Source organism: Rhinoraja longicauda, chromosome 13, assembly GCF_053455715.1.
Source record: "Rhinoraja longicauda isolate Sanriku21f chromosome 13, sRhiLon1.1, whole genome shotgun sequence".
Taxonomy (NCBI): domain Eukaryota; kingdom Metazoa; phylum Chordata; class Chondrichthyes; order Rajiformes; family Arhynchobatidae; genus Rhinoraja; species Rhinoraja longicauda.
Window position 1 is genome coordinate 14,689,895 of NC_135965.1, and position 24,297 is coordinate 14,714,191.

Sequence of the window (24,297 nt, forward strand, 5' to 3'; positions counted from 1 at the left end):
TTTTGTGTTTCATATAGAACACCTAGATCCCTCTGTATTCCACTCATTTACAATCTTTCTACATTTCATCCACAAATCCACAACCTTGTATGCACCTAGATAAAACTCCATTTGCCGACTTTTTGCCTCTTTGTTCAATGTATCCAAACGCTGTTGCAGAATCCAAATCTCACTGTAATCTGTCTTCCTACTTATTTTTAAATCATCAGCAAATTTGAATACCTTACACTCTGCTCCCTTCTCCAAATCATTAATACATTAAATAAGCAAATGTCATAAACTGATTCTTGGGGTAATCCACAGTTTACGTCTCCGCACTCTGGTAAAAAACAAATCTATTCAGAATATAACTTAAGTGATAACCAATCTTCAATCCATATTAACACACATGCCAGGACCAGAGGGTGTGAGCTATCGGGAGAGGTTGAGTAGGCTGGATCTCTATTCCATGGGGCGCAGGAGGATGAGGAGAGATCTTATAGAGGTGCATAAAATCATGAGAGGAATAGATCGGGTGGATGCACAGAGTCTTTTGCCCAGAGTCGGAGGATCGAGGACCAGAGAACATAGGTTCAAGGTGAAGGGGAAAAGAATGAATAGGAATCCGAGTGGTAACTTTTTCACACAAAGGGTGGTGGGTGTATGGAACAAGCTGCCATAGTTGCAGCTGGGACTATCCCATCATTTAAGAAACAGTTAGACAGGTGCATGGATAGGACTGGTTTGGAGGGAATGGACCAAACGCAGGCAAGTGGGACTAGTGTAGCTTGGACATTGTTGGTTGGTGTGGGTAATAGACAATAGACAATAGACAATAGGTGCAGGAGTAGGCCATTCAGCCCTTCGAGCCAGCACCGCCATTCAATGCGATCATGGCTGATCACTCTCAATCAGTACCCCGTTCCTGCCTTCTCCCCATACCCCCTCACTCCGCTATCCTTAAGAGCTCTATCCAGCTCTCTCTTGAAAGCATCCAACGAACTGGCCTCCACTGCCTTCTGAGGCAGAGAATTCCACACCTTCACCACCCTCTGACTGAAAAAGTTCTTCCTCATCTCGGTTCTAAATGGCCTACCCCTTATTCTTAAACTGTGGCCTCTTGTTCTGGACTCCCCCAACATTGGGAACATGTTATCTGCCTCTAATGTGTCCAATCCCCTAATTATCTTATATGTTTCAATAAGATCCCCCCTCATCCTTCTAAATTCCAGTGTATACAAGCCCAATCGCTCCAGCCTTTCAACATACGACTGTCCCGGGTAAGTTGGGCTGAAGGGCCTGTTTCCACACTGCATCCCTCTATGAGTATGACTATGACTCTAAGCCCTGAGAGAGTGACCAGGCAATGCACCTTTAAGCAGGGAACACAATAGGTGGTAAACTAATGACTTCTTGCTTTATAAAACAGTTCTTTATTATGGAAGCAAATAGCGCTAAAATCATTTTAAGTACAAGAGCCAAACCTTGAACCCTCTGACTAATTGATCTCAAATAGCCACAGCTAATCGGAGCTTTGCAGCTTCCAAGGTAGTGTCACCCATGACAAAATTTATCAGTTATCTTTCAAAAGAACATCTATCTTTAAAGGTCTTTGAACCCCACAGCTGTTACTTAAAGAGGGCCATCAACCAAATTACTCCTTCTAAGTTGAAAAGGATTAAACAGAAAATGGCCCAAACATCACCATATTAAAGTACCTAATGGGCAAAGGTTAACAAGATTTACACTCAAATTATCAATTCCCATTTTTGCCCACCGATTTGGTAGACATTTAGAATTTACTTTAGACTTTAGAGGAAACAGGCCCTTCGAACCAACGAGTCCACACCGACCAGTGATCACCCCTTACACTAGCACTATCCTAATCACACTAGGGACAATTTACAATTTACAGAAGCCAATTAACCTGCAAACCTATATTTCCTTGGAGTGTGGGAGGAAAACAGAGTACCTGGAGAAAACCCACATGGTCACAGGGAAAATGCACAAGCTCCAAACAGAGTACCTGGAGAAAACCCACATGGTCACAGGGAAAATGCACAAGCTCCATACAGACAGCACATGCAGTCAGGATTGAACCCAGGTCTCTGGCGATGTAAGGCAACAACTCTGCTGCTGCGCCACTGTGCTGCCCAATGAGATGCACGTTGATTAAAGGGAAACAAACATTCAAAACCCAAGAGAACATCAAAACCTGCAGGGTACCTCCGTAACCTTGAGCACTGTTTTAAACCAGCACCTCATATTCCGCCTGGATAGCTAGCCTACAATTGAACATTGAATCCTGCAATTTCAGGTAATCACCCCGCCCCCCATCCTATTCTCGCTCCTTCAGACCTACCCAGATCCTATCAACCCCATCCCCCCTCTTTACATCCACTCCGAGACTCCTATCACCCGGTTTGTTTCTCTCCCAAACTCTACCAATCTGCCCATCATGCACACACTCATCCCACTGGGTTTGTTCACCCTTCACCCGACTGTTCCCTTTGGCCCGACTGAGTGTTTCTTCCTCAGCTAATGCTGTCCTACCATATATCCTTATATATCTATAGCCAATGGACATTGACAGTACAACCACATCATGCCATGGGTAACGCAGAGGCACCAGAACCTTTAGGCTCACTGGCTTTGATTTCTCCCTTGGGATGCTGCCGTTTCAGGCACTCTTAATAAGACAAGACACAAACTGCCGGAGTAACAGTTGATCAGGCAGCATTTCTGGAGAACATGAATTAGCGACGCTTGGGCAGGACCCTTCTTCAGGTTTAAAGGGGTCTCTACTCCCCTTACCCATTCCAATCTCAACCCCTCTCAATGCATCGGCCATTCAGTAACAATAAAAATATTGTTATCAAAGCTGCCGGCAAGGGAGGTGTTGTGGTACTCTGGCAGGCCGACCTCTACCTAGGCCGTGTGCCAGCTCTCGGAAACCTCCTCATACCTGCCCCTTGACATGACCCCACAGATGAACACTGATGTTCTGATGCTGAATCAGACATTTGTCCCTGAATCTCACTTCAGCACTTGGATGTGTGCGAGATCAATCCTTGTTAGAATGCAGGACCAGACAAGGGCTGCATTTTGAAAGCACAAATATTCTCCAACACACTGTAGTGCTGTACTCCTAATGACCATGCTCCATAATCCTGCACAGTGGAGCAAGAAATAGCAACAAGAAAGCAGCACCACCTTGCAGAAAGTTCGATAACATTATCTGTACCCTTAAGAGTCGAGCTAGATGAATCCGTTACGTACCCATTATTGCTCCCACTCCATAATCAGGGAGAGCTCAGCAAGCAAGATGGAACTAAATGGTAAATGCATTCCAACAAGCACAACAAAGAGCCAACAAAATAAGACTCTGATTTATGAGACTGACAAGTTGCTTGATGGCCTTCTTTAAGTAATAGCTGTGGGGCGAAAAAGTCTTTGGAGACAGATGTTTATGAAAAGACAGATGATGTATTTTACCATCAGAGACAATGCACTGGAAGTTGCAATGCTCTCATTAGCTGTGAGGTTTCAAGGTTTGGCTTTTGGACTTTAAATGATTTTAGCACCATTTGCTTCCATAATAAAGGACTCTTTTACCAAGCAATAATTACATTTTAAAGATATAACGTTGAGGTTGTCCTAGACAGAGAATTAATCTAATTCAATGCCAAACGTTTCTATTTTCTAGCGATTTTCAAAAAGACATATTGTAAAGCACATTTTAAATTTACTGAAGTAAGTTCAGTGATTCAACTCGCATACTCCAGCAAACAAAAGACCGATGAGCATCTGGTTTGCTAACAAAGATAAAATATAAATAAATACAGACTTCAAGGAATAGTTGCCCATCTGGACCAATATAGTGCACAAAAATCGAGGTGCTGGAGAATGTACAAACTTAGTCTAAAATGAGTCTGAGGAAGTGTTCCAACCTGAAACATTATCTATTATTTTTCTCCAGAGATGTTGCCTGACCCGCTGAGCCACATAGCACTATGTATCTATCAGAAGGTCATAAGTGACAGGAGTAGAATTAGGCCATTCGGCCCATTATTCAATCATGGCTGATCTATCTCTCCCTCCGAACCCCGTTCTCCTGCCTTCTCCCCATAACCTCTGACGCCCATACAAATCAAGAATCTATCTATCTATCTCTGCCTTAAATATATCCACTGACTTTGCCTCCACAGCCTTCTGTGGCAAACAATTCCACAATTCTTCGGTATAAACCAACATCTGCATTTCCTTCCTGCACAAGTACTGGATGAACTCAAGGAGTAAGGCAGCATCTGTGGAGTGAATGGGCAGGCGACGCTTCAGGTTAGGACTCTTTTTCAGTCAGAGAAGAGAGGTAAGCCTGTCATGAGGTTCACCAGTGATCAAAGCTGTCTCTGCGATTGAACGCTTGTGAAGGTCTGACATTCATGAACAACAGGATGGCACAGTGGCGCAGTGATAGAGTTGCTGCCTATCAGTGCCAGAGACTTGGGTTCGATCCTGACTGCGGATGCTTTCTGTACGGAGTTTGTATGTTCGCCCTGTGACCGTGCAGGTTGGGTCATTGACTTCGGTAAAAACTGTAAATTGTCCCTCGTGTGTAGGATAGTGCTAGTGAACAGGGATTGCTGGCCGGCATGAACTCGGTGGACCGAAGGGCCTGTTTCAGCGCTGCAACTCTAAATTAAAGTAAACAGTCCAAGAGCTGGAGGAATTCAGCAGGCTAGGCAGCATCTGTGGCAGGAAATGGACAGACCATGTTTTGGGTCGGGGTCCTACTTCAGACCACTTTCCTCCACAGATGTTGCCCAACCCACTGAGTTCCGTCAGCACTTTGTTTTTTGTACAAGATTCCTGCATCTGTCGTCTCATATGTTGGGATTTAGGAAGACTCAGAAACATTCAACCAATAAAAAATAGAAGTAGCGTTTAAAAGAATTTAAACCTATTGAAAATCATTAAAATGACAAATAAGGACACAAAGTGCTGGAGTAACTCAGAGGGTCATGCAACATCTCTGGAGAACATGGATAGGTGACATTTCATGTTGCAACCATTCTTCATTAAAAATAACAAGCCTGATAAAGACTTGAAGATTCTTAAAAACAAATGTTTACATTAAGCAATGTAAATCAAATATAATGGCTTTCTTATTGTTCTTCCTTTAGACTTTAGAGACAGCGCGGAAACAGGCCCTTCGGCCCACCATGTCCGCGCCAACCAGTGATCACCCCATACACTAGCCTACACACACTACGGACAAAAAAAATTCATTGAAGCCAATTGACCTACAAACCTGCACGACTTTGGAGAGTGGGAGGAAACCAGATTACCCTGAGAACATACAAAATCCGTACAGACAGCACCTGTAGTCAGAATCAAACCTGGGTCTCTGGCGCTGTAAGGCAGGAGCACTACCATTGGGCCACTGTGCCACCCATTATTGATATCAATAGGGCAATGTATTAGTACTGGGCAAGTTTGCAAAGCTCAGTAGATAGTTATCCCAACAGAATAGCTGCGAAATCTGAGAATAGCTGAGAATTGGACTTGGTTGGATCTTCTGGAGTTGACATTCAATATTCATCTTCTTTGCAGTTCTACATAGTAAACAGCAGACTCAAGTGAATCAGGCAACTTTTAAATGAGAGTTCTGATACTCTAAATTAAACGAAAAGGTGAGACCTGATAATTAGGCTATTATAGTCTAGTTAATCGAACACCATCAGGAAATTAATGAAGTCCATAATACGAGGATATAGTAACAAAATACCTTGAAATTTTTCTGCTGAATAAGGCGAGTTAAGGTGATTTAAAAAGTGTTTTTCATGCTTGATTTATTTTATTGAATTTTATAAGATGACCAAAGGAATATGCAGAGAAATGTGTTACAGATGTCATTTTTATCGACTGCCACATTAGATTTTGCAAAGTCCCTCTTAAAAGACCTTTAGAAGAAATTGAACCTCTGAAAACTTTTTGACCCAGTTAAGAGATTGGGTGAAAATTAAGAGACTGAAAAATAGAGAGAATGTATAGGATCCCCAAGTGACCAGTGGTGTCCCACAAGGACTTGTTTTGGACCATCCACTATTCCAGATACAGTACAACTTTGATACTCTGCGATCTGATTGTTCAGAAATCCTGATGATTTGGCAGCTGGATCACCAGAGCAAACCCTGTTTCCCACAGTACCTTCAAACTCATTGGGGGCTTGTTTCTCATGTGTGAGAAAGAAATGCAGACGCTGGTTTAAACCGAAGATAGACTCAGTGGATCAGACAGCATCTCTGGAGAAACGTCACCTATTCCTTTTCTCCAGAGATGCTGTCTGACCGCTGAGTTACTCCAGCTTTTTGTGTCTATCTTCGGCCTGTATCTCATGCTCAGCAGGGTCCTGTTTCCTGCACTTCCTTTAACAGACTAGCCCCTGGCTCTACACTCTATTTAAACTCCCCAGGGCCTCATTTCCCAAACTTCCTCTAAACTCATTGAATTTTGCTTTGCTCACTTTAAACTCACTTGGTTCGCTGAGAAATGTATTTTGCTACTATGTAACATCTAAAATTAAGTTAATTAAAAGCTTGGTATATTAATCGAAATAATAACTAATAGTCTGGAAAATATACCCGTTCAGCACCATCAAAGTCCCAAAGATGTCAGACAATCAAAGTTTAGTTCAGCTTCGAGATACAGCGTGGAAACAGATCCTTTGGCCCACCGAGTCCGCAACGGCCAGCGATCCTCGCACATTAACACAAGCTAACACACACTCGGGACAATTTACCAATTTACCATTTACCAAGCCAATTAACCTACACATCTGTACGTTTTTGGAGTGTGGAAGGAAATCGAAGATCTCAGAGAAAACCCACACGGTCACAGGGAGAACGTACAAACTCCATACAGACAGCACCCGTAGTCGGGATCGAACCCGGGTCCCAAGTGATGCAAGCGCTGTAAGGCAGCAACTCTACCGTTGCACCACCATGCCGCCCATAAGTCTTACTAGTTTTAATCTTCTGTGTCAGCCATAGACAGATCACTTTGCCATTGGGGTTCTGTGCCTTAGAGCAGTTTTTTTTAATATCATGTTTTATTTCTTGCCCTGAAGTTGTTCTCAATGCACTTTATTGAGTACCAAAAAAACAGTATTAAAAATGTTAAATCCACTGCATTTCTTGCTGTATGAATGATTTATTTTCCAAAGTACAGATGCAAGATTTATTTGTAGAAAGGAACTACAGATGCTGGTATATACCAAAGATAGACTCAAAATGCTGGATTAACTCCGGTTAGGTCAGGTCAGGCAGCATCTCTGGAGAAAAAAGATGGTTGACATTTTGGGTCGTAGCCCTTGTCTGAAGACGTGCCCGGACCTGAAACATCACTCATTCCTTTTTCTCCAGAGATGCTACCTGACCCGCTGAGTTACTTCAGCACTTTGTGTCTGTCTGCGAGATTTATTTACAGAGTAAAGATTGTGTAGCCAGAGATAAGATGTCAAGTATTCCCTCAGGCTCAGGAGCAGAGGTCTTTCTGCCTTGATGATGGCTGAATGGAGGTTCTGACTTCGGGTCAAGGAGATGGACAATAGGGAGGATATGTCATTGTTGAATCCTCAGGACTGTATCAGCCTGAGTGATCAGATACTTGCAAAGGAAATAGACGCTGTCCATGTGTCTGATAGCTATCAATGTAAAGGACAATAAATGGTGACTGTCTGATCAGTGGTTATCTCATGGGACATCACCTGTGGTTTGATGATAGGTGATGCAAGCCCATAAAAGGACCTGCAGAGGAACTGCAATAATAGAACTGGACAGAAGAACATTGGTTTGGGAAGAAATTGTACAACAAAAATGATTGTCAAAGACTTCAAGAACAATAAATCCGGAGACTAATCATCGCAAGGAAGAAGTAATCCCCCATGTCTGGGAATGGGATTCGGAAAAGTATTTTTTCATGAGCCTGGCCAATTCACAAGTGTGCTGATAATATCCCATATTAGTAACAGAAGTTAAATGTAACGATCCATGTTAAATAATCATTTTAGTCAAGGGTAATTAAGTAGTCTGGAAACTGAACTCTTGTTAAATGCAACTATTTGCCTGGAAGTGTTGTCACCTTCTGACAGACAACAATTGCATTATTGCTCGAGCCTAATGCGTGATGGCCTGAGCAAGGAACAATGTATACCAGTTACTTTACTGCACCATCAGCCTGTGTCCTGGACCACACATGGAGAGGCAAAGGTTCAAAACCCACCACGGCAGCCTGGCAAGTTAAATTCATGTAATTAATTATCTGGGTTGAACCAAAAATGTCTGAAGAAGACTCCCGATCCAAAACATTGCTGCCCATTCCTTCCACCAATGTTGCCCAACTCCCTACCTTCAGCACCTTGTGTTTTGTTCAATATTCCAACATCAGCAGTTCCTTGTCACCAAAACTACTAGATTGTCATAATAACACATCATACAGCACAGAGTAGGCCCCCATACCCAACAATACCAACCATAAATATCATAACATTTAAGAGATATTTGGACAGGTACATGGATAGAAAGGGGTTTAGTGGGTTATGGGCCAAGCGCTGGCAGGTGGGGCTAGTGCAGATGGGGCATGTTGGATGGTGTGAGCACACTGGGCAGAAGTTCTTGTTTCCATGCTGTATGACTCTATGAACACCAAGGGCTCATTAATCTGTTATTTTTTTAAACTCTCCCCATATTCCCATCAACTACCCACAGAATCCATCACTCACCGACACACTAAGGGCAATTTACAACGGCCAATGAACCTACCAATCTGCACATTCTTGGGAGTAAACAGGAGCACTGGAAAAAAACAAACATAAGCACAGGAAAAACATGGAAACTGCTCAGACAGCACCTGAGCCAGGATTGAACCATGGTCTCTGACACTGTGAGACAGTAGCTCTACTTGCTACGCCACTATCGGTATCTCATTTAATTTAGGTTAGTTCAGCTTAGTTAGTTTAGTTTAGTTTAGAGATACAGTGTGAAAACAGGCCTTTGGCCCACAGAGTCTGTGCCGACCAACAATCACCTATACACTAGTTCTATCCTACACACCAGGAACAATTTACAGAAGCCAATTAACTTGCAAACCTGTATGTTTTAGAATGTAAGAGGAAACCGGAGCACCTGGAGAAAACCCATGCAGTCATAAACGTATAAGATTATTAAGGGGTTGGACATGTTAGAGGCAGGAAACATGTTCCCAATGTTGGGGGAGTCCAGAACCAGGGGCCACAGTTTAAAAATAAGGGGTAGGCCATTTAGAACTGAGATGAGGAAAAACTTTTTCAGTCAGAGAGTTGTAAATCTGTGGAATTCTCTGCCTCAGAAGGCAGTGGAGGCCAATTCTCTGAATGCATTCAAGAGAGAGCTAGATAGAGCTCTTAAGGATAGCTGAGTCAGGGGGTATGGGGAGAAGGCAGGAACAGGGTACTGATTGAGAATGATCAGCCATGATCACATTGAATGGCGGTGCTGGCTCGAAGGGCCAAATGGCCTCCTCCTGCACCTATTGTCTATTGTCTATAAGGTCATAAGTGATAGGAGCAAAATTAGGACATTCGGCCCATGAAGTCTGCTCTGCCATTCAAACATGGCTGATTTATCTCCCCCTCCTAACCCCATTCTCCTGCCTTCTCCCCATAACCTCTGACACCCTTGTCACTTGGGGAACGTACAAAATCAGTACAGCCAACACCTGTATTCAGGATCAAACCCAGGTCACTTGGCTGTAAGTCAGCAGCTCTACCGTTGCGCCACTGTGCTGTGTGTAAACTGGAGCACCTGGAGAAAATCCACATGGGCACTGGACAAACATACAAACTGCATGGACAGCAGCTGATGCCAGGATTGAACAATGGTCTCAGATTCTGTGGGATAGTAGCTCTACTAGCTGCGCCACTTTGTCAGTACTTTATTCAGGGAAGAAAATCTGCACCCTTTTCCATTCTGGCCTGTATGTGATTCCAGACCGATCAATGTACCTCATCAGTTCAGCAGCAACTGTGGTGGAACATTAAATACTGGCATTGGCAGCCATGTCGACATCTTGTACCTACGTATTTAAGAAACGAAGGATAAGTAATACCTGCTGACAAGTCCTATTGAAGAAATACAATGGTGTCGGAGGGTGAACGTGCACATCTAAAATTGAAACGGGATTATTGCTTTAGAGAAAATATCAGTTCTTATTGCTATCATGCGTAGAGCAGTGAATTTTCTCTGCAATTGTCTCATACTGTAGGGCTAAAATGCCATTACTCGCAAAAATTGAAGATGCTGCAAAACAAGTCCTAAAGGAATATTGATTTCATGACATATAGCTTCAAGCAGCATTGATTTTTATAAAGCAGGACTAGGAGGAGTATTGGATTTGTGATGTCAGACCATGCTTTTTATCTGGACATTTTCGACCATGAATTACAGAAAAATGTAATTCCACTGTAAGTAATGGATGCCGAATTGAAACATTTGTGTTGAAGACTAGCAGGATGCCCTCTGAATACGATTCAGTATAATTATGTGTCTCACAGAGCACAGGCATATTGAGGCGGTTAAGACAGGCAGGACTGCTGGATTGAAGAATAGCCGCAATGCATGCAGTCGATTGCAAAAGATTTGGTGCCTTCTTTATTCAGCACAAACTTTTCGGGTCTTTGTACAAACTTCCCACGGATGTCACTTTGTGTTCACCTACACAGAAGCTATTAAATTATGTGCGTCTTTCCTCTCACAGCTCCAACTGCTGTCTCATTAACATTGGAGTTTCTGCATTAAAATAGACTATTTGTCAGTGTTCTGGCAATGTTAGGAATTACTTAAGCTGCTTAAAAGTTATGTAAGATTAAAAAAAATAATTGTCAGGAAATGGACTTTGGGTGTATTTGCTAGTGAATTTTCCATAGCAAAAAAGACTGTGGAGAATTAACTAGCAAAAGCACCCAAGGTCCATTTCCCAGCCAAGTTTGGAAGACTGCATCTGAAATGACACACAAAAAAATTGGGACAACCTTCTTTTAAGAAATCATTATCGTGACTTGTTCCCCTTAATTAGCAAATCAAGCTCATTGTCAGCCATCCTTGTAAGCCTGACTTAATTCCAAGGTGACAGTGCTTGCTGGAGAGGGAACTGCCATGTTATTTATGCACCAACTCACAGGGTCATAGAGTCGTGCAGCACTGAAATAAGTCCTTCAGCCTAACCCGTTTATGCCGACCAAGGTGCCCCATCTAAGCTAATCCCATTTACCCTCATTTGGCACAGTGGTGCAGCGGAGAGCCAGAGACAGTGCTGAGACCCGTTTTAAATCCTGACTATGGGTGGTGTCTGTGTGGAATTTGTACATTCTCTCGGTGACCGCATGAATTTTCTCCGGATGCTCTGGTTTTCTCCCATATTCCAAAGACGTGCAGGTTTGTAGGTTAATTGGCTTCGGTAAATGTTCCCTAGTGTGCTTTTCATTTTCAACATAATGAAATGCAAAGCCAAGCATGTTTCAGAATATTTCAAAGTGCTTTCCAGTCAATGAAAATCATTTGAAGTGTAGTTACTATTGTTGAACAGTAAACATGGCAAGCAATTTGTGTACAGTAAATTTCTGCCAGTGACTATTTGATAATGACCAGATTGACTATTTAGAAACATTGACTGATAAATATTGGATGGCACTCTGAGGATGAAGTCAGGGAATCTTTAATGACCATTTCATGCTGCGGACATCCTCTGCTGAAGATAATACCTCCAACATTGCAGCCTGCATTCAGGTAACAGCGGACAGTCCGGGCGGCATGATGGGGCAATGGTAGAGTTGCTGCCTTACAGTGCCAGAGACCAGGGTTCGATCCTGACAATGGGTGGCGTCTGTACGGAGTTTGCGCATTCTCCTTGCAACCGCGTGGGCTTTCTCTGGGAGCTCTGGTTTCCTCCCACACCCCAAAGACATACAGATTTGTAAGTTAATTGGCTTCGGTAAAATTGTAAATTGCCCCTAGTGTGTGGGATAGTGCTCGTGTATGGGGTGATCGATGGTCGGTGCGGACTCTGTGGGTGGAAGGGCCTGTTTCTGTGCTGTATCTCAAAAGTCTAAAGCTGATATTATTGCGATCAAGCCACTGGACTGGGACTTGAATCTGTAACCTTCGGACTCAAGAGGCTAAAAGTGCCACTGACTGCGTCACAGCTGACAACCCTACAAGAAATGGGCTGACAAGCACAGCCAGCGCCCACTGCAGGCCTCCCTTGTAACCTGACAACATGTTCATGCATAAACTCACGCAGATGACAGCAGTTCTCTTCCTACTCCTCATATAGATTCTCATTATGCTCTGCTGGGAATCATATTTGACAATGCCAAGTTATCAAAGATGTGATGGCACATTCTTTCTGTTTCAGCTGGAACTAAATGTTAAAGATGCAAATGCCAGAAAGCAGGACCAATGTGCCACTGGATTTCCAGAATCCTTTAACATATTTGCTTTTTACACACATTGTAAAAGTAGGCCTTAAGAAAGATACAATGCATTACATTAGTCAAATGGGATTCTATTCATTCAGCATTCACAGTCTTCATACCAAGTAGGTACAGATTGTTCTCATTGTCGTCAATGACCAACACCCTTTGTTGAGACTTTTATATGGTACACTATGTTAAGCTACTGTTTGAGGGCTTACTTACAGCACCCATTAATGTGTCTAGCCTCTTGTGCTTTCTTAGCTTCACCTGAATTGAGACAATGTGTATCGCGGTAGAAGTTCAGACCACTCACATCTTGGGTCTGAATTGCACGGTTATGATAACTTGGCCAAAGTATTTGGGCAAGGTCTTGCTTTGAAGAAATATCCTAACCTAAAAAGTCACCTTGGTCTTTTCCTTTTGTTAGTTTATTATATTATCTATTGAGTACTGTGTTTACAAACCTGTTGTGCTGGGATGTTGTTGGGCACGGAAACAGGCCCTTCATCCCACCGATCTGCACTGACCAGCGATTCCTGCTCATTAACATTATCCTACACACACTAGGGACAATTTATAATTTTAACAAGCCAATCTCGGTGACATATGGCGATAAAACACTGTTGACTCAACCCATGTTCTCCAGAGATGCTACCCGACCTGCTGAATTACCACAGCACTGTGCGTCTGTTTTTGTAAACCAGCATTTGCAGTTCCTTGTTTCTACATCTTGCATGGAATGGCCAGGGACTTGGTAAACCTGGCATCTCTGGATTCACCAAGGTGCAGGATTACCATGATAGCTCGCTATTAAAATGCTGTTTAAAAACAAATCTGAGCCAAGTAAAATTAAATTCAAATTAATTCATCTAAACTAAACTAGAGGTAAAAAATGTGGCCATTATACCAGGTCTCCTTGGTCTGGAAGCTTTTTTTAAATTCCTTCATCGATGGGTTGCCAACAGTATCAGCAATGACAGTATTCCCAGTCTATCCCCACCGATCCTGAAATCAGTCAAGCCAACCATACTGTTTAGTTTAGAGATACAAAGTGGAAACAGGTCCTTCGGCCCACCAAGACCGTATCTATCAACGATCATGCATACATTAGCTCCATCCTACACACTAGGAACAATATACAGAAGACAATTAACTTACAAACCTGCACTTCTTTTGAATGTGGGAGGAAATCAGAGCGCCTGGAGGAAACCCACTCGATCACAAGCTGAACGTGCAAACTCCACACAGACAGCACCCATGGTCAGGCTTGAACCCGGTCTCTGGTGCTGTGAGGCAGCAATGCCACCGCTGTGCCACCCAAACTGTTATGTCAAGAGTCACATTTAGGCCAGAATGGGTAAGTGTGGCAAGTCTCTGTCCCTGAACGATATCTGTGATCCAAATGTGTTTCTGTGGTAATCCAGTAGTTTCATGATCCCCATCATCATTTTCTTTTCAAAATCCTGATTCATCTAATCACTTCATGAGTCAAGAGTCAAGTGATTTATTGCCATATGTCCCCAAAAGGAACAATGAAACTCTTACTTGCAGCAGCACAGCAGACATGTGAACATAATACTCAATAGACACCATTATAAACAACAAAAATAAGTTCAATAGACAAAAACAAACAACTAATATAGTGCAAAGACAGAAATTATGCCCCCAAGGCCCTAGTTCAGTGTTTAGTTAGAGCTCATTGTGTTCAATAGCCTGATGGTTGTTGGGAATAAGCAGCTCCTGAATGTGGAAGTTAGTGTTTTCAGGCTCCTATACCTTCTTCAATTTTGATTCAACCTTGGATTTAAATTTGCCAGCTGCCAGGGTACAATTTAAACTCATGTCTCTGCATCAGTGGTACAAAGTTCTGGGTGGTAGTCCATTAATCTAAGCATAATGGTAGTCTCCCACTGCACAAATGTAAACTACACTGGGGGGGAGGATAAATCATCCCATGCAGTGAAATGAGGATCTAAATACACACAGAAACACAAATATGGAGAGAAGATTTCCCAAACTGTTGTAATTTTGTTGAAATTATTATTAATCTCCTACAATTAAGGTCGCACTACCTAGCCAGCTGACTAAATCCCAATGGTAAATCTCCAAATGCGAGCAAAATGGAGGTGGTTTCAATATAAAAGTGGGTGGGAGGTATGCACACACGTGAAACTTGTTGCCTCCTTCCACTGATCCACAAATAGGACCATATCGCACAGGAATAGGCCCTTCAGTCCACAATGTCTGTGCTGACCATGACACCAATTTAATCTGCATATCTGCCAGCAAAGGGTCTATATCCCTCCATTTCATGCCTATTTGTGTCTGGGAATCTTATGTGTCCATTGGATTTGCCTCTTCCACTTCCCCTGGATCCAGGTAGCTACCACTCTCTGAGTAAAAAACTTGCCTCAGAAAGCTCCTTTAAACTTCCCGCTTCTCATCGTAAAGTTACACTTGCTGATATTTGACATTTCCACCCGAAGAAAAATGCTCTATCACCCTATCTCATAATTTTATCTACAGATGCTGCTCGACTTACGCAGAGATACGTCCCACGGACCCTTGCATAAGTCAGATGTAATGCAAGTTGGAAACGGAAGTGCTACTGCGCACACGTAAATTTACTGTTCGACGTGGAGACCACGAGGGAGCTCCGACGTGGAAGCAATATGGGAGCATCTATGAGGAAAGCAGACTGGCTTGCAGAAACGACTGTTTAGTTTAGTTTATTATTGTCACGTGGTGCAAGACACCATGAATGGCTTTTTTGTTGCGTGCTATCCAGTCAATGAAAAGACTATATATGATTACAATCATGCCGTCCACAGCACACAGATAAAGGAGAAGGGGTATAACATTGAGTACAACATGAAATCCAGTAAAGTCCGATTAAAGATAGTTCGAAGGTCTTCATCGAGGTAGATGAGAGGTCAGGCCCACTCTCGTTGATGAGAGGACAGTTTAGTTGCCTGCTAACAGCTGGGAAGAAACTGTCACTGAATCTGGATGTATGTGTTTTCAAACTTCTGTACCTCTTGCCCGATTAGGGAGGGGAGAAGAGGGAGTGATCGGGATGGGACTGGCCCTTGATTCTGCTGGTGGCCTTGCCAAAACAACATGAAGTGTAGATGGAGTCAATGGAAGGGAGGTTGGTGTGCATAATGGACTGCGCTACAGCCACAACTCTCTGCAATTTCTTGCGGTCTTAAATGGAGCTGTTCCCAAACCATGCTGTGATGCATCCCGATAAAATGCTTTCCACGGCGCATCTGTAGAAGTTGGTGAGAGTTGTTGGGGACACGCTGAACTTCCTAAACCTTCTAAGGAAGTAGAGGTGTTGCTGTGCTTTCTTGGCCATTTGGCATTGAATTTAAATTCAAATGATGCAATTTAAAGAGTGAGTTCCAATGTTCTGAACCAATGGGCTGGACATGAAACTTGAATTGGTTCATTGAGTTCATGACAATGTGCCATTTTTATCCAGACTTTTACGAGTATTGTGTTCAGTTCTGGGCACCATGTTATAGGAAAAATGTTGTCAAGCTGGAAACGGTACAGAGAAGATTTACAAGGATGTTGTCAGGGCTGGAGGCTCTGAGCTATAGGAATAGGTTGATTAGGCTGGGACTCTATTCCTTGGAGCGCAGGAGGATGAGGAGTGATCTTATTGAGGTGTATAAAATCATGAAAGGAATGGATTGGGTAGATGTACAGAGTCTCTTCCCCAGAGTGGGTGAATCGAGGACCAGAGGACATTGGGTTTAAGGTGAAGGGGAAAAGATTTAATAGGAATCTTTTTTATACAAAGGGTGGTGGGTGTATGGAACAAGCTGCCAGAGGAGGTGGTTGAGGTAGGGATTACCCCATCATTTAAGAAACAGTTTGACAGGTACATGGATAGGACAGGTTTGGAGGGATATGGACCAAATGCGGGCAGGTGGGACTAGTGTAGCTGGGACATGTTGGCCGGTGTGGGCAAGTTGGGCCGAAGGGACTGTTTCCATACTGTATCACTCTATGACTATGACATGCCCATTTGAGACACCAGGCCTATGAATGAGGTTGATTGTTGATGTCCAATAAACCTCAGCAAAGCCTCACATGAATGAATAAAGAAAACAACAGCTTATAAAACATCCTAATTGTACAGAATCCATGGAAAGAAAATGCCAAGAACCAAGATTTCTTGGCAACCACTCCACTGTTACAAGTAGCCTGGAACTCCCACTTCACCGCCAGCCAGAACCTTCTCCAAAACCCTGGAAAAGATGAGAGCGGTGACCTCGCCCTTGTAGCTTTGGCTTCACCAGGATGTCCCTGTAGGAAGTGAGGGGTAAGGATTTCACAGTGGCTGCACTCCACCACAGTGCAGCACCCGGCACCACAGAAGTCAGAGTGATCGAGACATACAGCACAGAATAGGCCCTTCAGCCCAATTCATCCATGCTGATCACAACGCCCATCTAAGCTAGATACATTTGTCCACATTTGGCTCATAGCCCTCTTACAGTCGTAGAGTCACAGAATCACACAGCATGGAAACAGGAGGCTCAGTGTGCCGAGCATGCACATACACTGGGGTGAAGGGCCCGTTCTTGTGCTGGACTGATCCATGTTCTATTTTCTAACACGCCCCATTATTAGGGGTGGCACAATGGCGCAGCAGTAGAGTTCTAGTAGACCCGGGTTTGATTCTGACTACTGGTGCTGAAGTGTACGGATTTGAATGTTTCTCCCTGTGACCCTGTGGGTTTTCTCGAAAAGTTGAGAGTGACACAAAAGGTTGGAGTAACTCAGCGGGTCAGGTAGCATCTCTGGAGAAAAGGAATAGGTCCCATTTCGGATCAAAGCCTTTGTTCAGCCCACTGTTCCTTGACTCACGTTGATTTGATTACAATGCTGAATCATTCCCCATACAACCTCTCATCAAGGGCCCAGAAATACTTGAATCTGCAGGTTGGAAAGATGTTTGGAACCTTACAACAAGTGTCCCAGACACATGCAACCAGCGATCCTCCCTTACATAATCTCCCAGTATAATGCCACCTTACACACTGCTCTGTATTCCACAAAATGAGCATTTGTTCCAGTCAAATTAATATTCTCCCCCTCCACCCACTCACACCTGACCTTCATCACTAATGTTCAAAAAACACTCTTACCAGAATAAATAAATTCCTGTTCGATTAACAAGGACAGGCAGATATAACACTTCCAGGCTGTCATTCAGTACAACAGCCCTTCACAAAGCTGCGCACCCAAAGTGCAGGAGAAGTAGCATCAGTGTTATCTCCACAGAATCCTCTGAACTAAGGGCAGGATAAGTGAACCAATGTTAGGGCAACACCCCCACAACAAAGGCTTTGACCACATTCAACCATCGTTGGTAGGTCACTCACACGCTCTGCATATACCTGCCGCTAGACTCCTGAAACAAACATACAACAAACAGAGGCACCATGGCGCAGCTGGTAGAACTGCTCCCTCAATATGCTACAGACCTGGGTTCGATCCTGACCTCGGGTGCTGTCTGCGTGGAGTTTGCATGTTTTCCCTGTTACTGCATGGGTTTCCTCCAGGTGCTCTGGTTTCCTCTCACATCCCAGAGACAAACAAGTTTGTAGTTTCCTTCTCTCCAGAGATGCTGCCTGTCCTGCTGGGTTGCTCCAGGATTTTGTGTTTATCTTCAGCTTAAACTAGCACCTGCAGTTCCTTCCTGCGCAGGGTTTTAGTTTAGTTTAGTTTAGGTTAATTTATTGTCATGTGTACCGAGGTATAGTGAAAAGCACTCGTTACATGCTAACTAGTAAGCAAAAGACAATACATGATCACAATTGAGCCATTCACAGCGTCTGTAGGGAATGGATGTGAAGGTGGGATAACATAGGACTAATGTAAACGAGTGGTCAGTGGTCGGTGAGGGCTCGGTACACCAAAGGGCCTGCTTCCATGTTGTATCTCTAAACTAAATTGCACTAAATTGCAAGCTCCATCACTGCAAGATGTTTCCAGGAGGAGAGAGGAAATGCTTCAAGGATGTTTTCAAATCCTCCTTGAGAAAATCTAACATCCTCACGGGAATCCCTGGCCTGCGATGGCTCAGAATGAAGGAGCAACCAGAAGGGCAAGGGCACCTTGAGTCTCTATTTACAAAGTATGTTCACAACAATAGAAGAAACACCCCACATTGTGAGCGATGCAAGCGATATGTGTTCCACTTATGGCATTGACTGGAAATCCTCTGTAGGTCTCCGTAGCCAGTTCCACAGAGCTGGAGTGGAATGCAATCAAACTCAACCCGAAACTGCTCTAAGAAAAAGGCTGATGGTAATCAGTGGAAATAACCCAACAACTTGCACTGTCGAAAGACTGCAGCACACTCCCAAAATGTCGTCTATTCCCTGCCCTCCACAGGTACTTTCTGACCTGCTGAGTGACTCCAGTACTTTGTGTTTTGCTCTAGATTCCAGCATCTGCAATCTCGCATCTCCAGCTTGCATTGATAGCTTGGATCAGATGCATCAGGAGCAATATTTTCCAATATAGTAGCCCTTGGATGTCTAAGAGAAAGGGTTTAGTTTAAATAGATGTACCAATGACTCCTGTGACTCACTTTAACTCAGTGCCTTACATACAGCACATCTTCACATTGTTGCCATGGCGACAGCAGTCTGGATTACAGGCCACAATAAACAGCTTGATCACCAGACACTCTCCTTTATAAACTCTGCAGCAAAAAAAAAAAGGCTCTGCAATTCAAACCTTCCTACTCAATTTAGAATTTTTAAGAGCATCCTCATGCAAAACACAAATCTTTCTACAAACGGCTGAAGGAGCTCAGGAGATCAGCAACACCTGTGGAGGGAAATTGTTCCATTTAGTTTTGAGATAAAGCACGGAAACTAATTATTCGGCTCATCAAGTCTAATGATCACCATACACAGGCTCTCATCCTACACACTTGGGACAGTTTACAGAAACAAATAACCACCAATCCCGCATGTCTTTGGAGAGTGGGAGGAAACCGGAGCACTCGGAGAAAACCCACACAGTCACAGGGAGAACATACAGACTGCACCCGTGGTCAGGATCGAACCCGGGTCTCTGGCGCTGTGAGGCAGCAATTCTACCATTGTGCCACTGTGCTGCCAAGGCCAGATGCTTTGGGTCGGTACCTATGTTGAACCTGGCAGTGTGGCAGAAGGGCCTTCCTCTGATTAAGAAACGACACACAAGCTCTCGCTGAATTATCAGTGCATTTATCGAGCAAGACCGCAGTGATAATCTACATTTATTCAATTGCAGTATTTGATATAGGCAAGTCACAAAAAAACTCTACCAAACTTCCACAGTTGAACTGAAGAAGGTAAAAAATGTATAAAATGCTGGAGTAACTCAATGGGTCAGGCAGTATCTCTGGAGGGTATGGATAGACAACGTTTCGCATCAGGACCCTTCTTCAGATACGAAGAGTCCCAACCAGAAACATTGCCTCTTCATGTCCTCCACTGATGCTGCCTGATCTGCTGAGTTACTCCAGCATCTTGTGTTTTTTTGTAAAATCAGGAACTGCGGTTCCTTGTGTCTCCACTGCAGAAGGTATCCCGACTAGCTGCATTGTGTCCTGGTCTGGGAATCCCAACACACAGGAATGCAAGCTGCAGGGAGTGCTGAACTCAGCCCCATCCATGAAGGGCACAGCCCTTTCTGGCAACAAAAGTAGACATTGCCTCACAAAGGCGGCAACTATCATCAAAGATCCTCACCATCTGGGCCATGCTCTCTTCTCGCTGCTACCATCGGGCAGGAGGTAAACAGTCAGAGTGTTTTTCACAGGGTAGAAATGTCAAATACTAGAGGGCATAGCTTTAAGTCCCACACCACCAGGTTCAGGACTGACTACCTGTCCTTACCGGCACAATCCAAATCTTACTTCAGCTACGGACCACCTTTTGCATTACCAAGGACTTGTTTTCCAGTTGTATTTTGAAATAATGTCTTGTTTTTTGCACAGCTCTTTCATTTTGTGGAATCTATGTGTAATTAGTGCATAAATGTATATATAATTTAAGTATAATCTGTGTTTTACAAGATACATAGACAATGGGTGCAGGAGTAGGCCATTCGGCCCTTTGAGCCAGCACCACCATTCAATGCGATCATGGCTGATCATCCACAATCAGCACCCCATTCCTGCCTTCTCCCCATATCCCTTGATTCCGCTAGCCCTAAGAGCTCTATCTAACTTTCTTTTGAATGCAACCAGTGAATGGGCCTCCATTGCCTTCTGAGGCAGAAAATTCCACAAATTCACAACTCTATGGGTTAATTTTTTTTTCCTCATCTCAGTTCTAAATGGCCTACCCCTTATTCTTAAACTGTGGGCCCTGGTTCTGGACTCCCCCAACATCGGGGACATGTTTCCTGCATCTAGCGTGTCCAATCCATTAATAATTTTATATGTTTCTATAAGATCCCCTCTCATCCTAAATTCCAGTGAATACAAGTCCAGTCGTTCTATTCTTTCATCATATAACAGTCCTGCCATCCCGGGAATTAACCTGGTGAACCTACGCTGCACTCCCTCAATAGCAAGAATGTCCTTCCTCAAATTAGGAGACCAAAACTGCACACTATAATCCAGGTGTGGTCTCACCAGGGCCATGTACAATTGCAGAAGGACCTCTTTACTCCTAAACTCAACTCCTCTTGTTTTGAAGGCCAACATGCCATTAGCTTTCTTCACTAACTGCTGTACCTGCATCTGTGTTGTCCGAGTCTATGTGCTTTGGATGCTGCTGCAAGCAAGATCTGCATTGTACCTGCACCTCACCGTACTTGCACACATGACAATAAACTCGACTTGTCGATTCCACAGAGGTCCAGTGGGAAGTAACCAATGCATCCAAGCAAATAATTAACATTACTGAGGAGCAGGCACCTGATCATGATTGCACGTATAAATTATCTTCCCTATTTCTTACAGTATAGCAATCACTGTATTTTAAAATTACTTCATTGGCTGAGCTTGCAAAAGGTACTGTATAACAGCAATCCATTCCCAGGTACATTTGCAATTAGTCCCTAGTGGAGATTGGAAAAGCTGAACTGAAAACGGCAAAGTGGTTGTGAAGATTTGGGTGGATTCCAGATGGTTGTTCTTGTGCCAACATCCACGGGCAAGTCAGCACTTCCTTTCAACTGAAACGTATCATGTAATAGCAATCTGAAGGAAGCTTGCCTTGGGCAAAGAATAACCCAGTTTACCATCAATGCACAGTGGAAAGAGAAACAGGAGATCTTTCTGACTGACTGATAAAACTAAGGCCATGCAAACGCTGGTCATGGACAGAAACATAAATTAGATTTATTAAGCAATAAAATAAATCAAAAATATGAATAAAAACATTCAATAAATAAATCAATGTTTCTGAGTTAACTTCAAAAATATGGTTCAATACAATAAAAAAACCTTCCATTCAGGTCATTCACTATTTACACTTCAGCAGCACTTCTACATTATTGCTAACCTTGCCAATTTATAAAGGAAATTAGATACTGACTGGAAGACTAAGTGCAGCCTTGCAAACTCACTACCATTGGACCCAATCTGTGGAAGTAACTGGGGTGGAGAAATAATTTCAGGAGACGGTAAAGAATTTCTGCTGTAAACAAAGTGAAATTGTTGCATTGACCTGTCAATATCTGAATGGAGATGTGTCTATACCATCCTCAGACCATTCAAGAGGTGAAGATCAAGAGGTAGAATAAACCATTGTGTAAATGTCAGCTATGGTGTAATGTCATATGTGATAAGAGCAGAATTAGGCCATTCGGCCCAATGTCTACTCTGCCATTCAATCATGGCTGATCTATCTCCCTCCTAACCCCATTCTTCTGCCTTTTCCCCATAACGCCTGACACCCGTACTAATCAAAGTGTATTAGTACAACCCGTGTACAAGAAGGAATGGAGCTGTGCATACCAGCACACTGATGTGGACTGCAGTACAGATGTGGAGGAGTGGATTGGCTAAGCAACTACACTAAAGGCAGCAGGAGATCACAGCAAGGATGTTCACATCTTAGTCCTCAGAGCCCTATCGGTAAGTCTCTCCATAGAAGGAACAATGCTTTTGGTAGATGGACAGAGAGAACAAGAAACTAACTGGAGTGTATGAGAGGACAAAGCACCCATTGTGAACATAGAAGACACAAGTGGCTTTAATTAGGATGTGCCAAAGGTGGTGGGTAAAATGGAAGTTGTGGCGGTACCCGGGGATTAGGCCACTCCCTGGATCATCCCCCTCGGCACGGGTTGGACAGGGCTGGGGAAGGGACTAGTGCCACGGGGTTTGCCTGAAGGAGCTAGAGAGATAACTCGTGCTTGTGACTGAAGAGAGTGTGGATGTTCTGTTGCTGCATTAAAATTACTGTTAATACTTACCTGGCGTCTTGCCTGATTCCTACTGCGTCCAGACCCACTGCAAAGTGAAGCAATGATTCAATCGTGGCAGAATTACAGAATGGTTGCAGTATGGAAGGACACCATTGGGCCAAGAATTCTGCATCAGCTCAATCCAGCTGGTTCCACTTCCCTGTTCTCTCCCCATGGCGCTGCAAATTCTTTCCTTTCAAACACTTATCTCGCTCACTTTGAACGCTACACATGACCTTTGGCAGTGCATTCCAGACTCTACAACTCATTGTATTGAAAAAATTATTTCCTCATGTTACTTTTGGTACTTCTATCAAAAAGCCTTCATTCTATCTCAGCAGGTACTTGGCCCCTCTATCAAAGGGAACAATTTCTATCCAATATGTCTATACCCTTTGTGATTGTATATATCCCTATCACATCCATTTTAAACCCATTTTTCCCAAAAAGAACATTCCCTGCCTTTCCAATCTATCCAAACAAGTAAAGTCCCTCAAACCTGGAGTTTATTTTTGTAAATCTTCTTTGCACATCTCTCAAGCTTTCATAACTTTCCAAAAGTATGGTGCTGAGACGGAGACACATGGCGCCATTCATGACCACCCCAGTGTTCCTAACAGTTCATCATGTCTGTGTGACACGGTGAAGCTGCTGCCACACAGCTCCAGTGACCCAGGTCCCGACATCGAATCCTCTCTGTATGGTGTTTGTATGTTCCCCCTGTGACTGTGTGCGTTTCTGCCGGGTGCTCCAGTTTCTACCTACATCCCAAAGAGATGCATAAGAAAATAACTGCAGATGCTGGTACAAATCGAAGGTATTTATTCACAAAATGCTGGAGTAACTCAGCAGGTCAGGCAGCATCTCGGGAGAGAAGGAATGGGTGACGTTTCGGGTCGAGACCCTTCTTCAAACTGAATAAATCCCAAAGAGATGCAGGTCGGTAGGTTAATTGGCAACTGTTAATTGCTTCCATGTGTACATAAATGCTAGAGTTTGGGGAAAGTTGATGGAATGTGCAGAGAATCAAATGGGATCAGTGTAGGATTAAGGTAAATGGGTGCTTCATGACTGACACAGACTTGGTGGGCTGCAGGACCTATCTTTGTGCTGCATGATTCTGTGATCTTTTCTCATACTGTATATCCTATGCCTCTCTTAGTGAAGACCCGACGCAATGATCGCATTGAGGGGTTATATTTTGTTATAGTGACACAGCATGGTAACAGTCCCTTCTGCCCACCAAGTTCATGTCGACCATTGACCACCTATTCACATTATGTTATGCCACTTTCTCATCCACTCCCTACATGCTGGGGTGATTTTACAGAGGCTAATTAACCAACCAACCTGCACCTCTATGGGAT

At 43.5% G+C, this 24,297-nt stretch overlaps 1 protein-coding gene across 1 annotated transcript in view; it reads right to left on the reverse strand.

Moving 5' to 3' along the window:
- Positions 1 to 24,297, reverse strand: part of LOC144599474 (sodium/hydrogen exchanger 9-like) — a 411,061-nt gene that overhangs the window by 179,602 nt on the left and 207,162 nt on the right. The window lies entirely within an intron of this gene.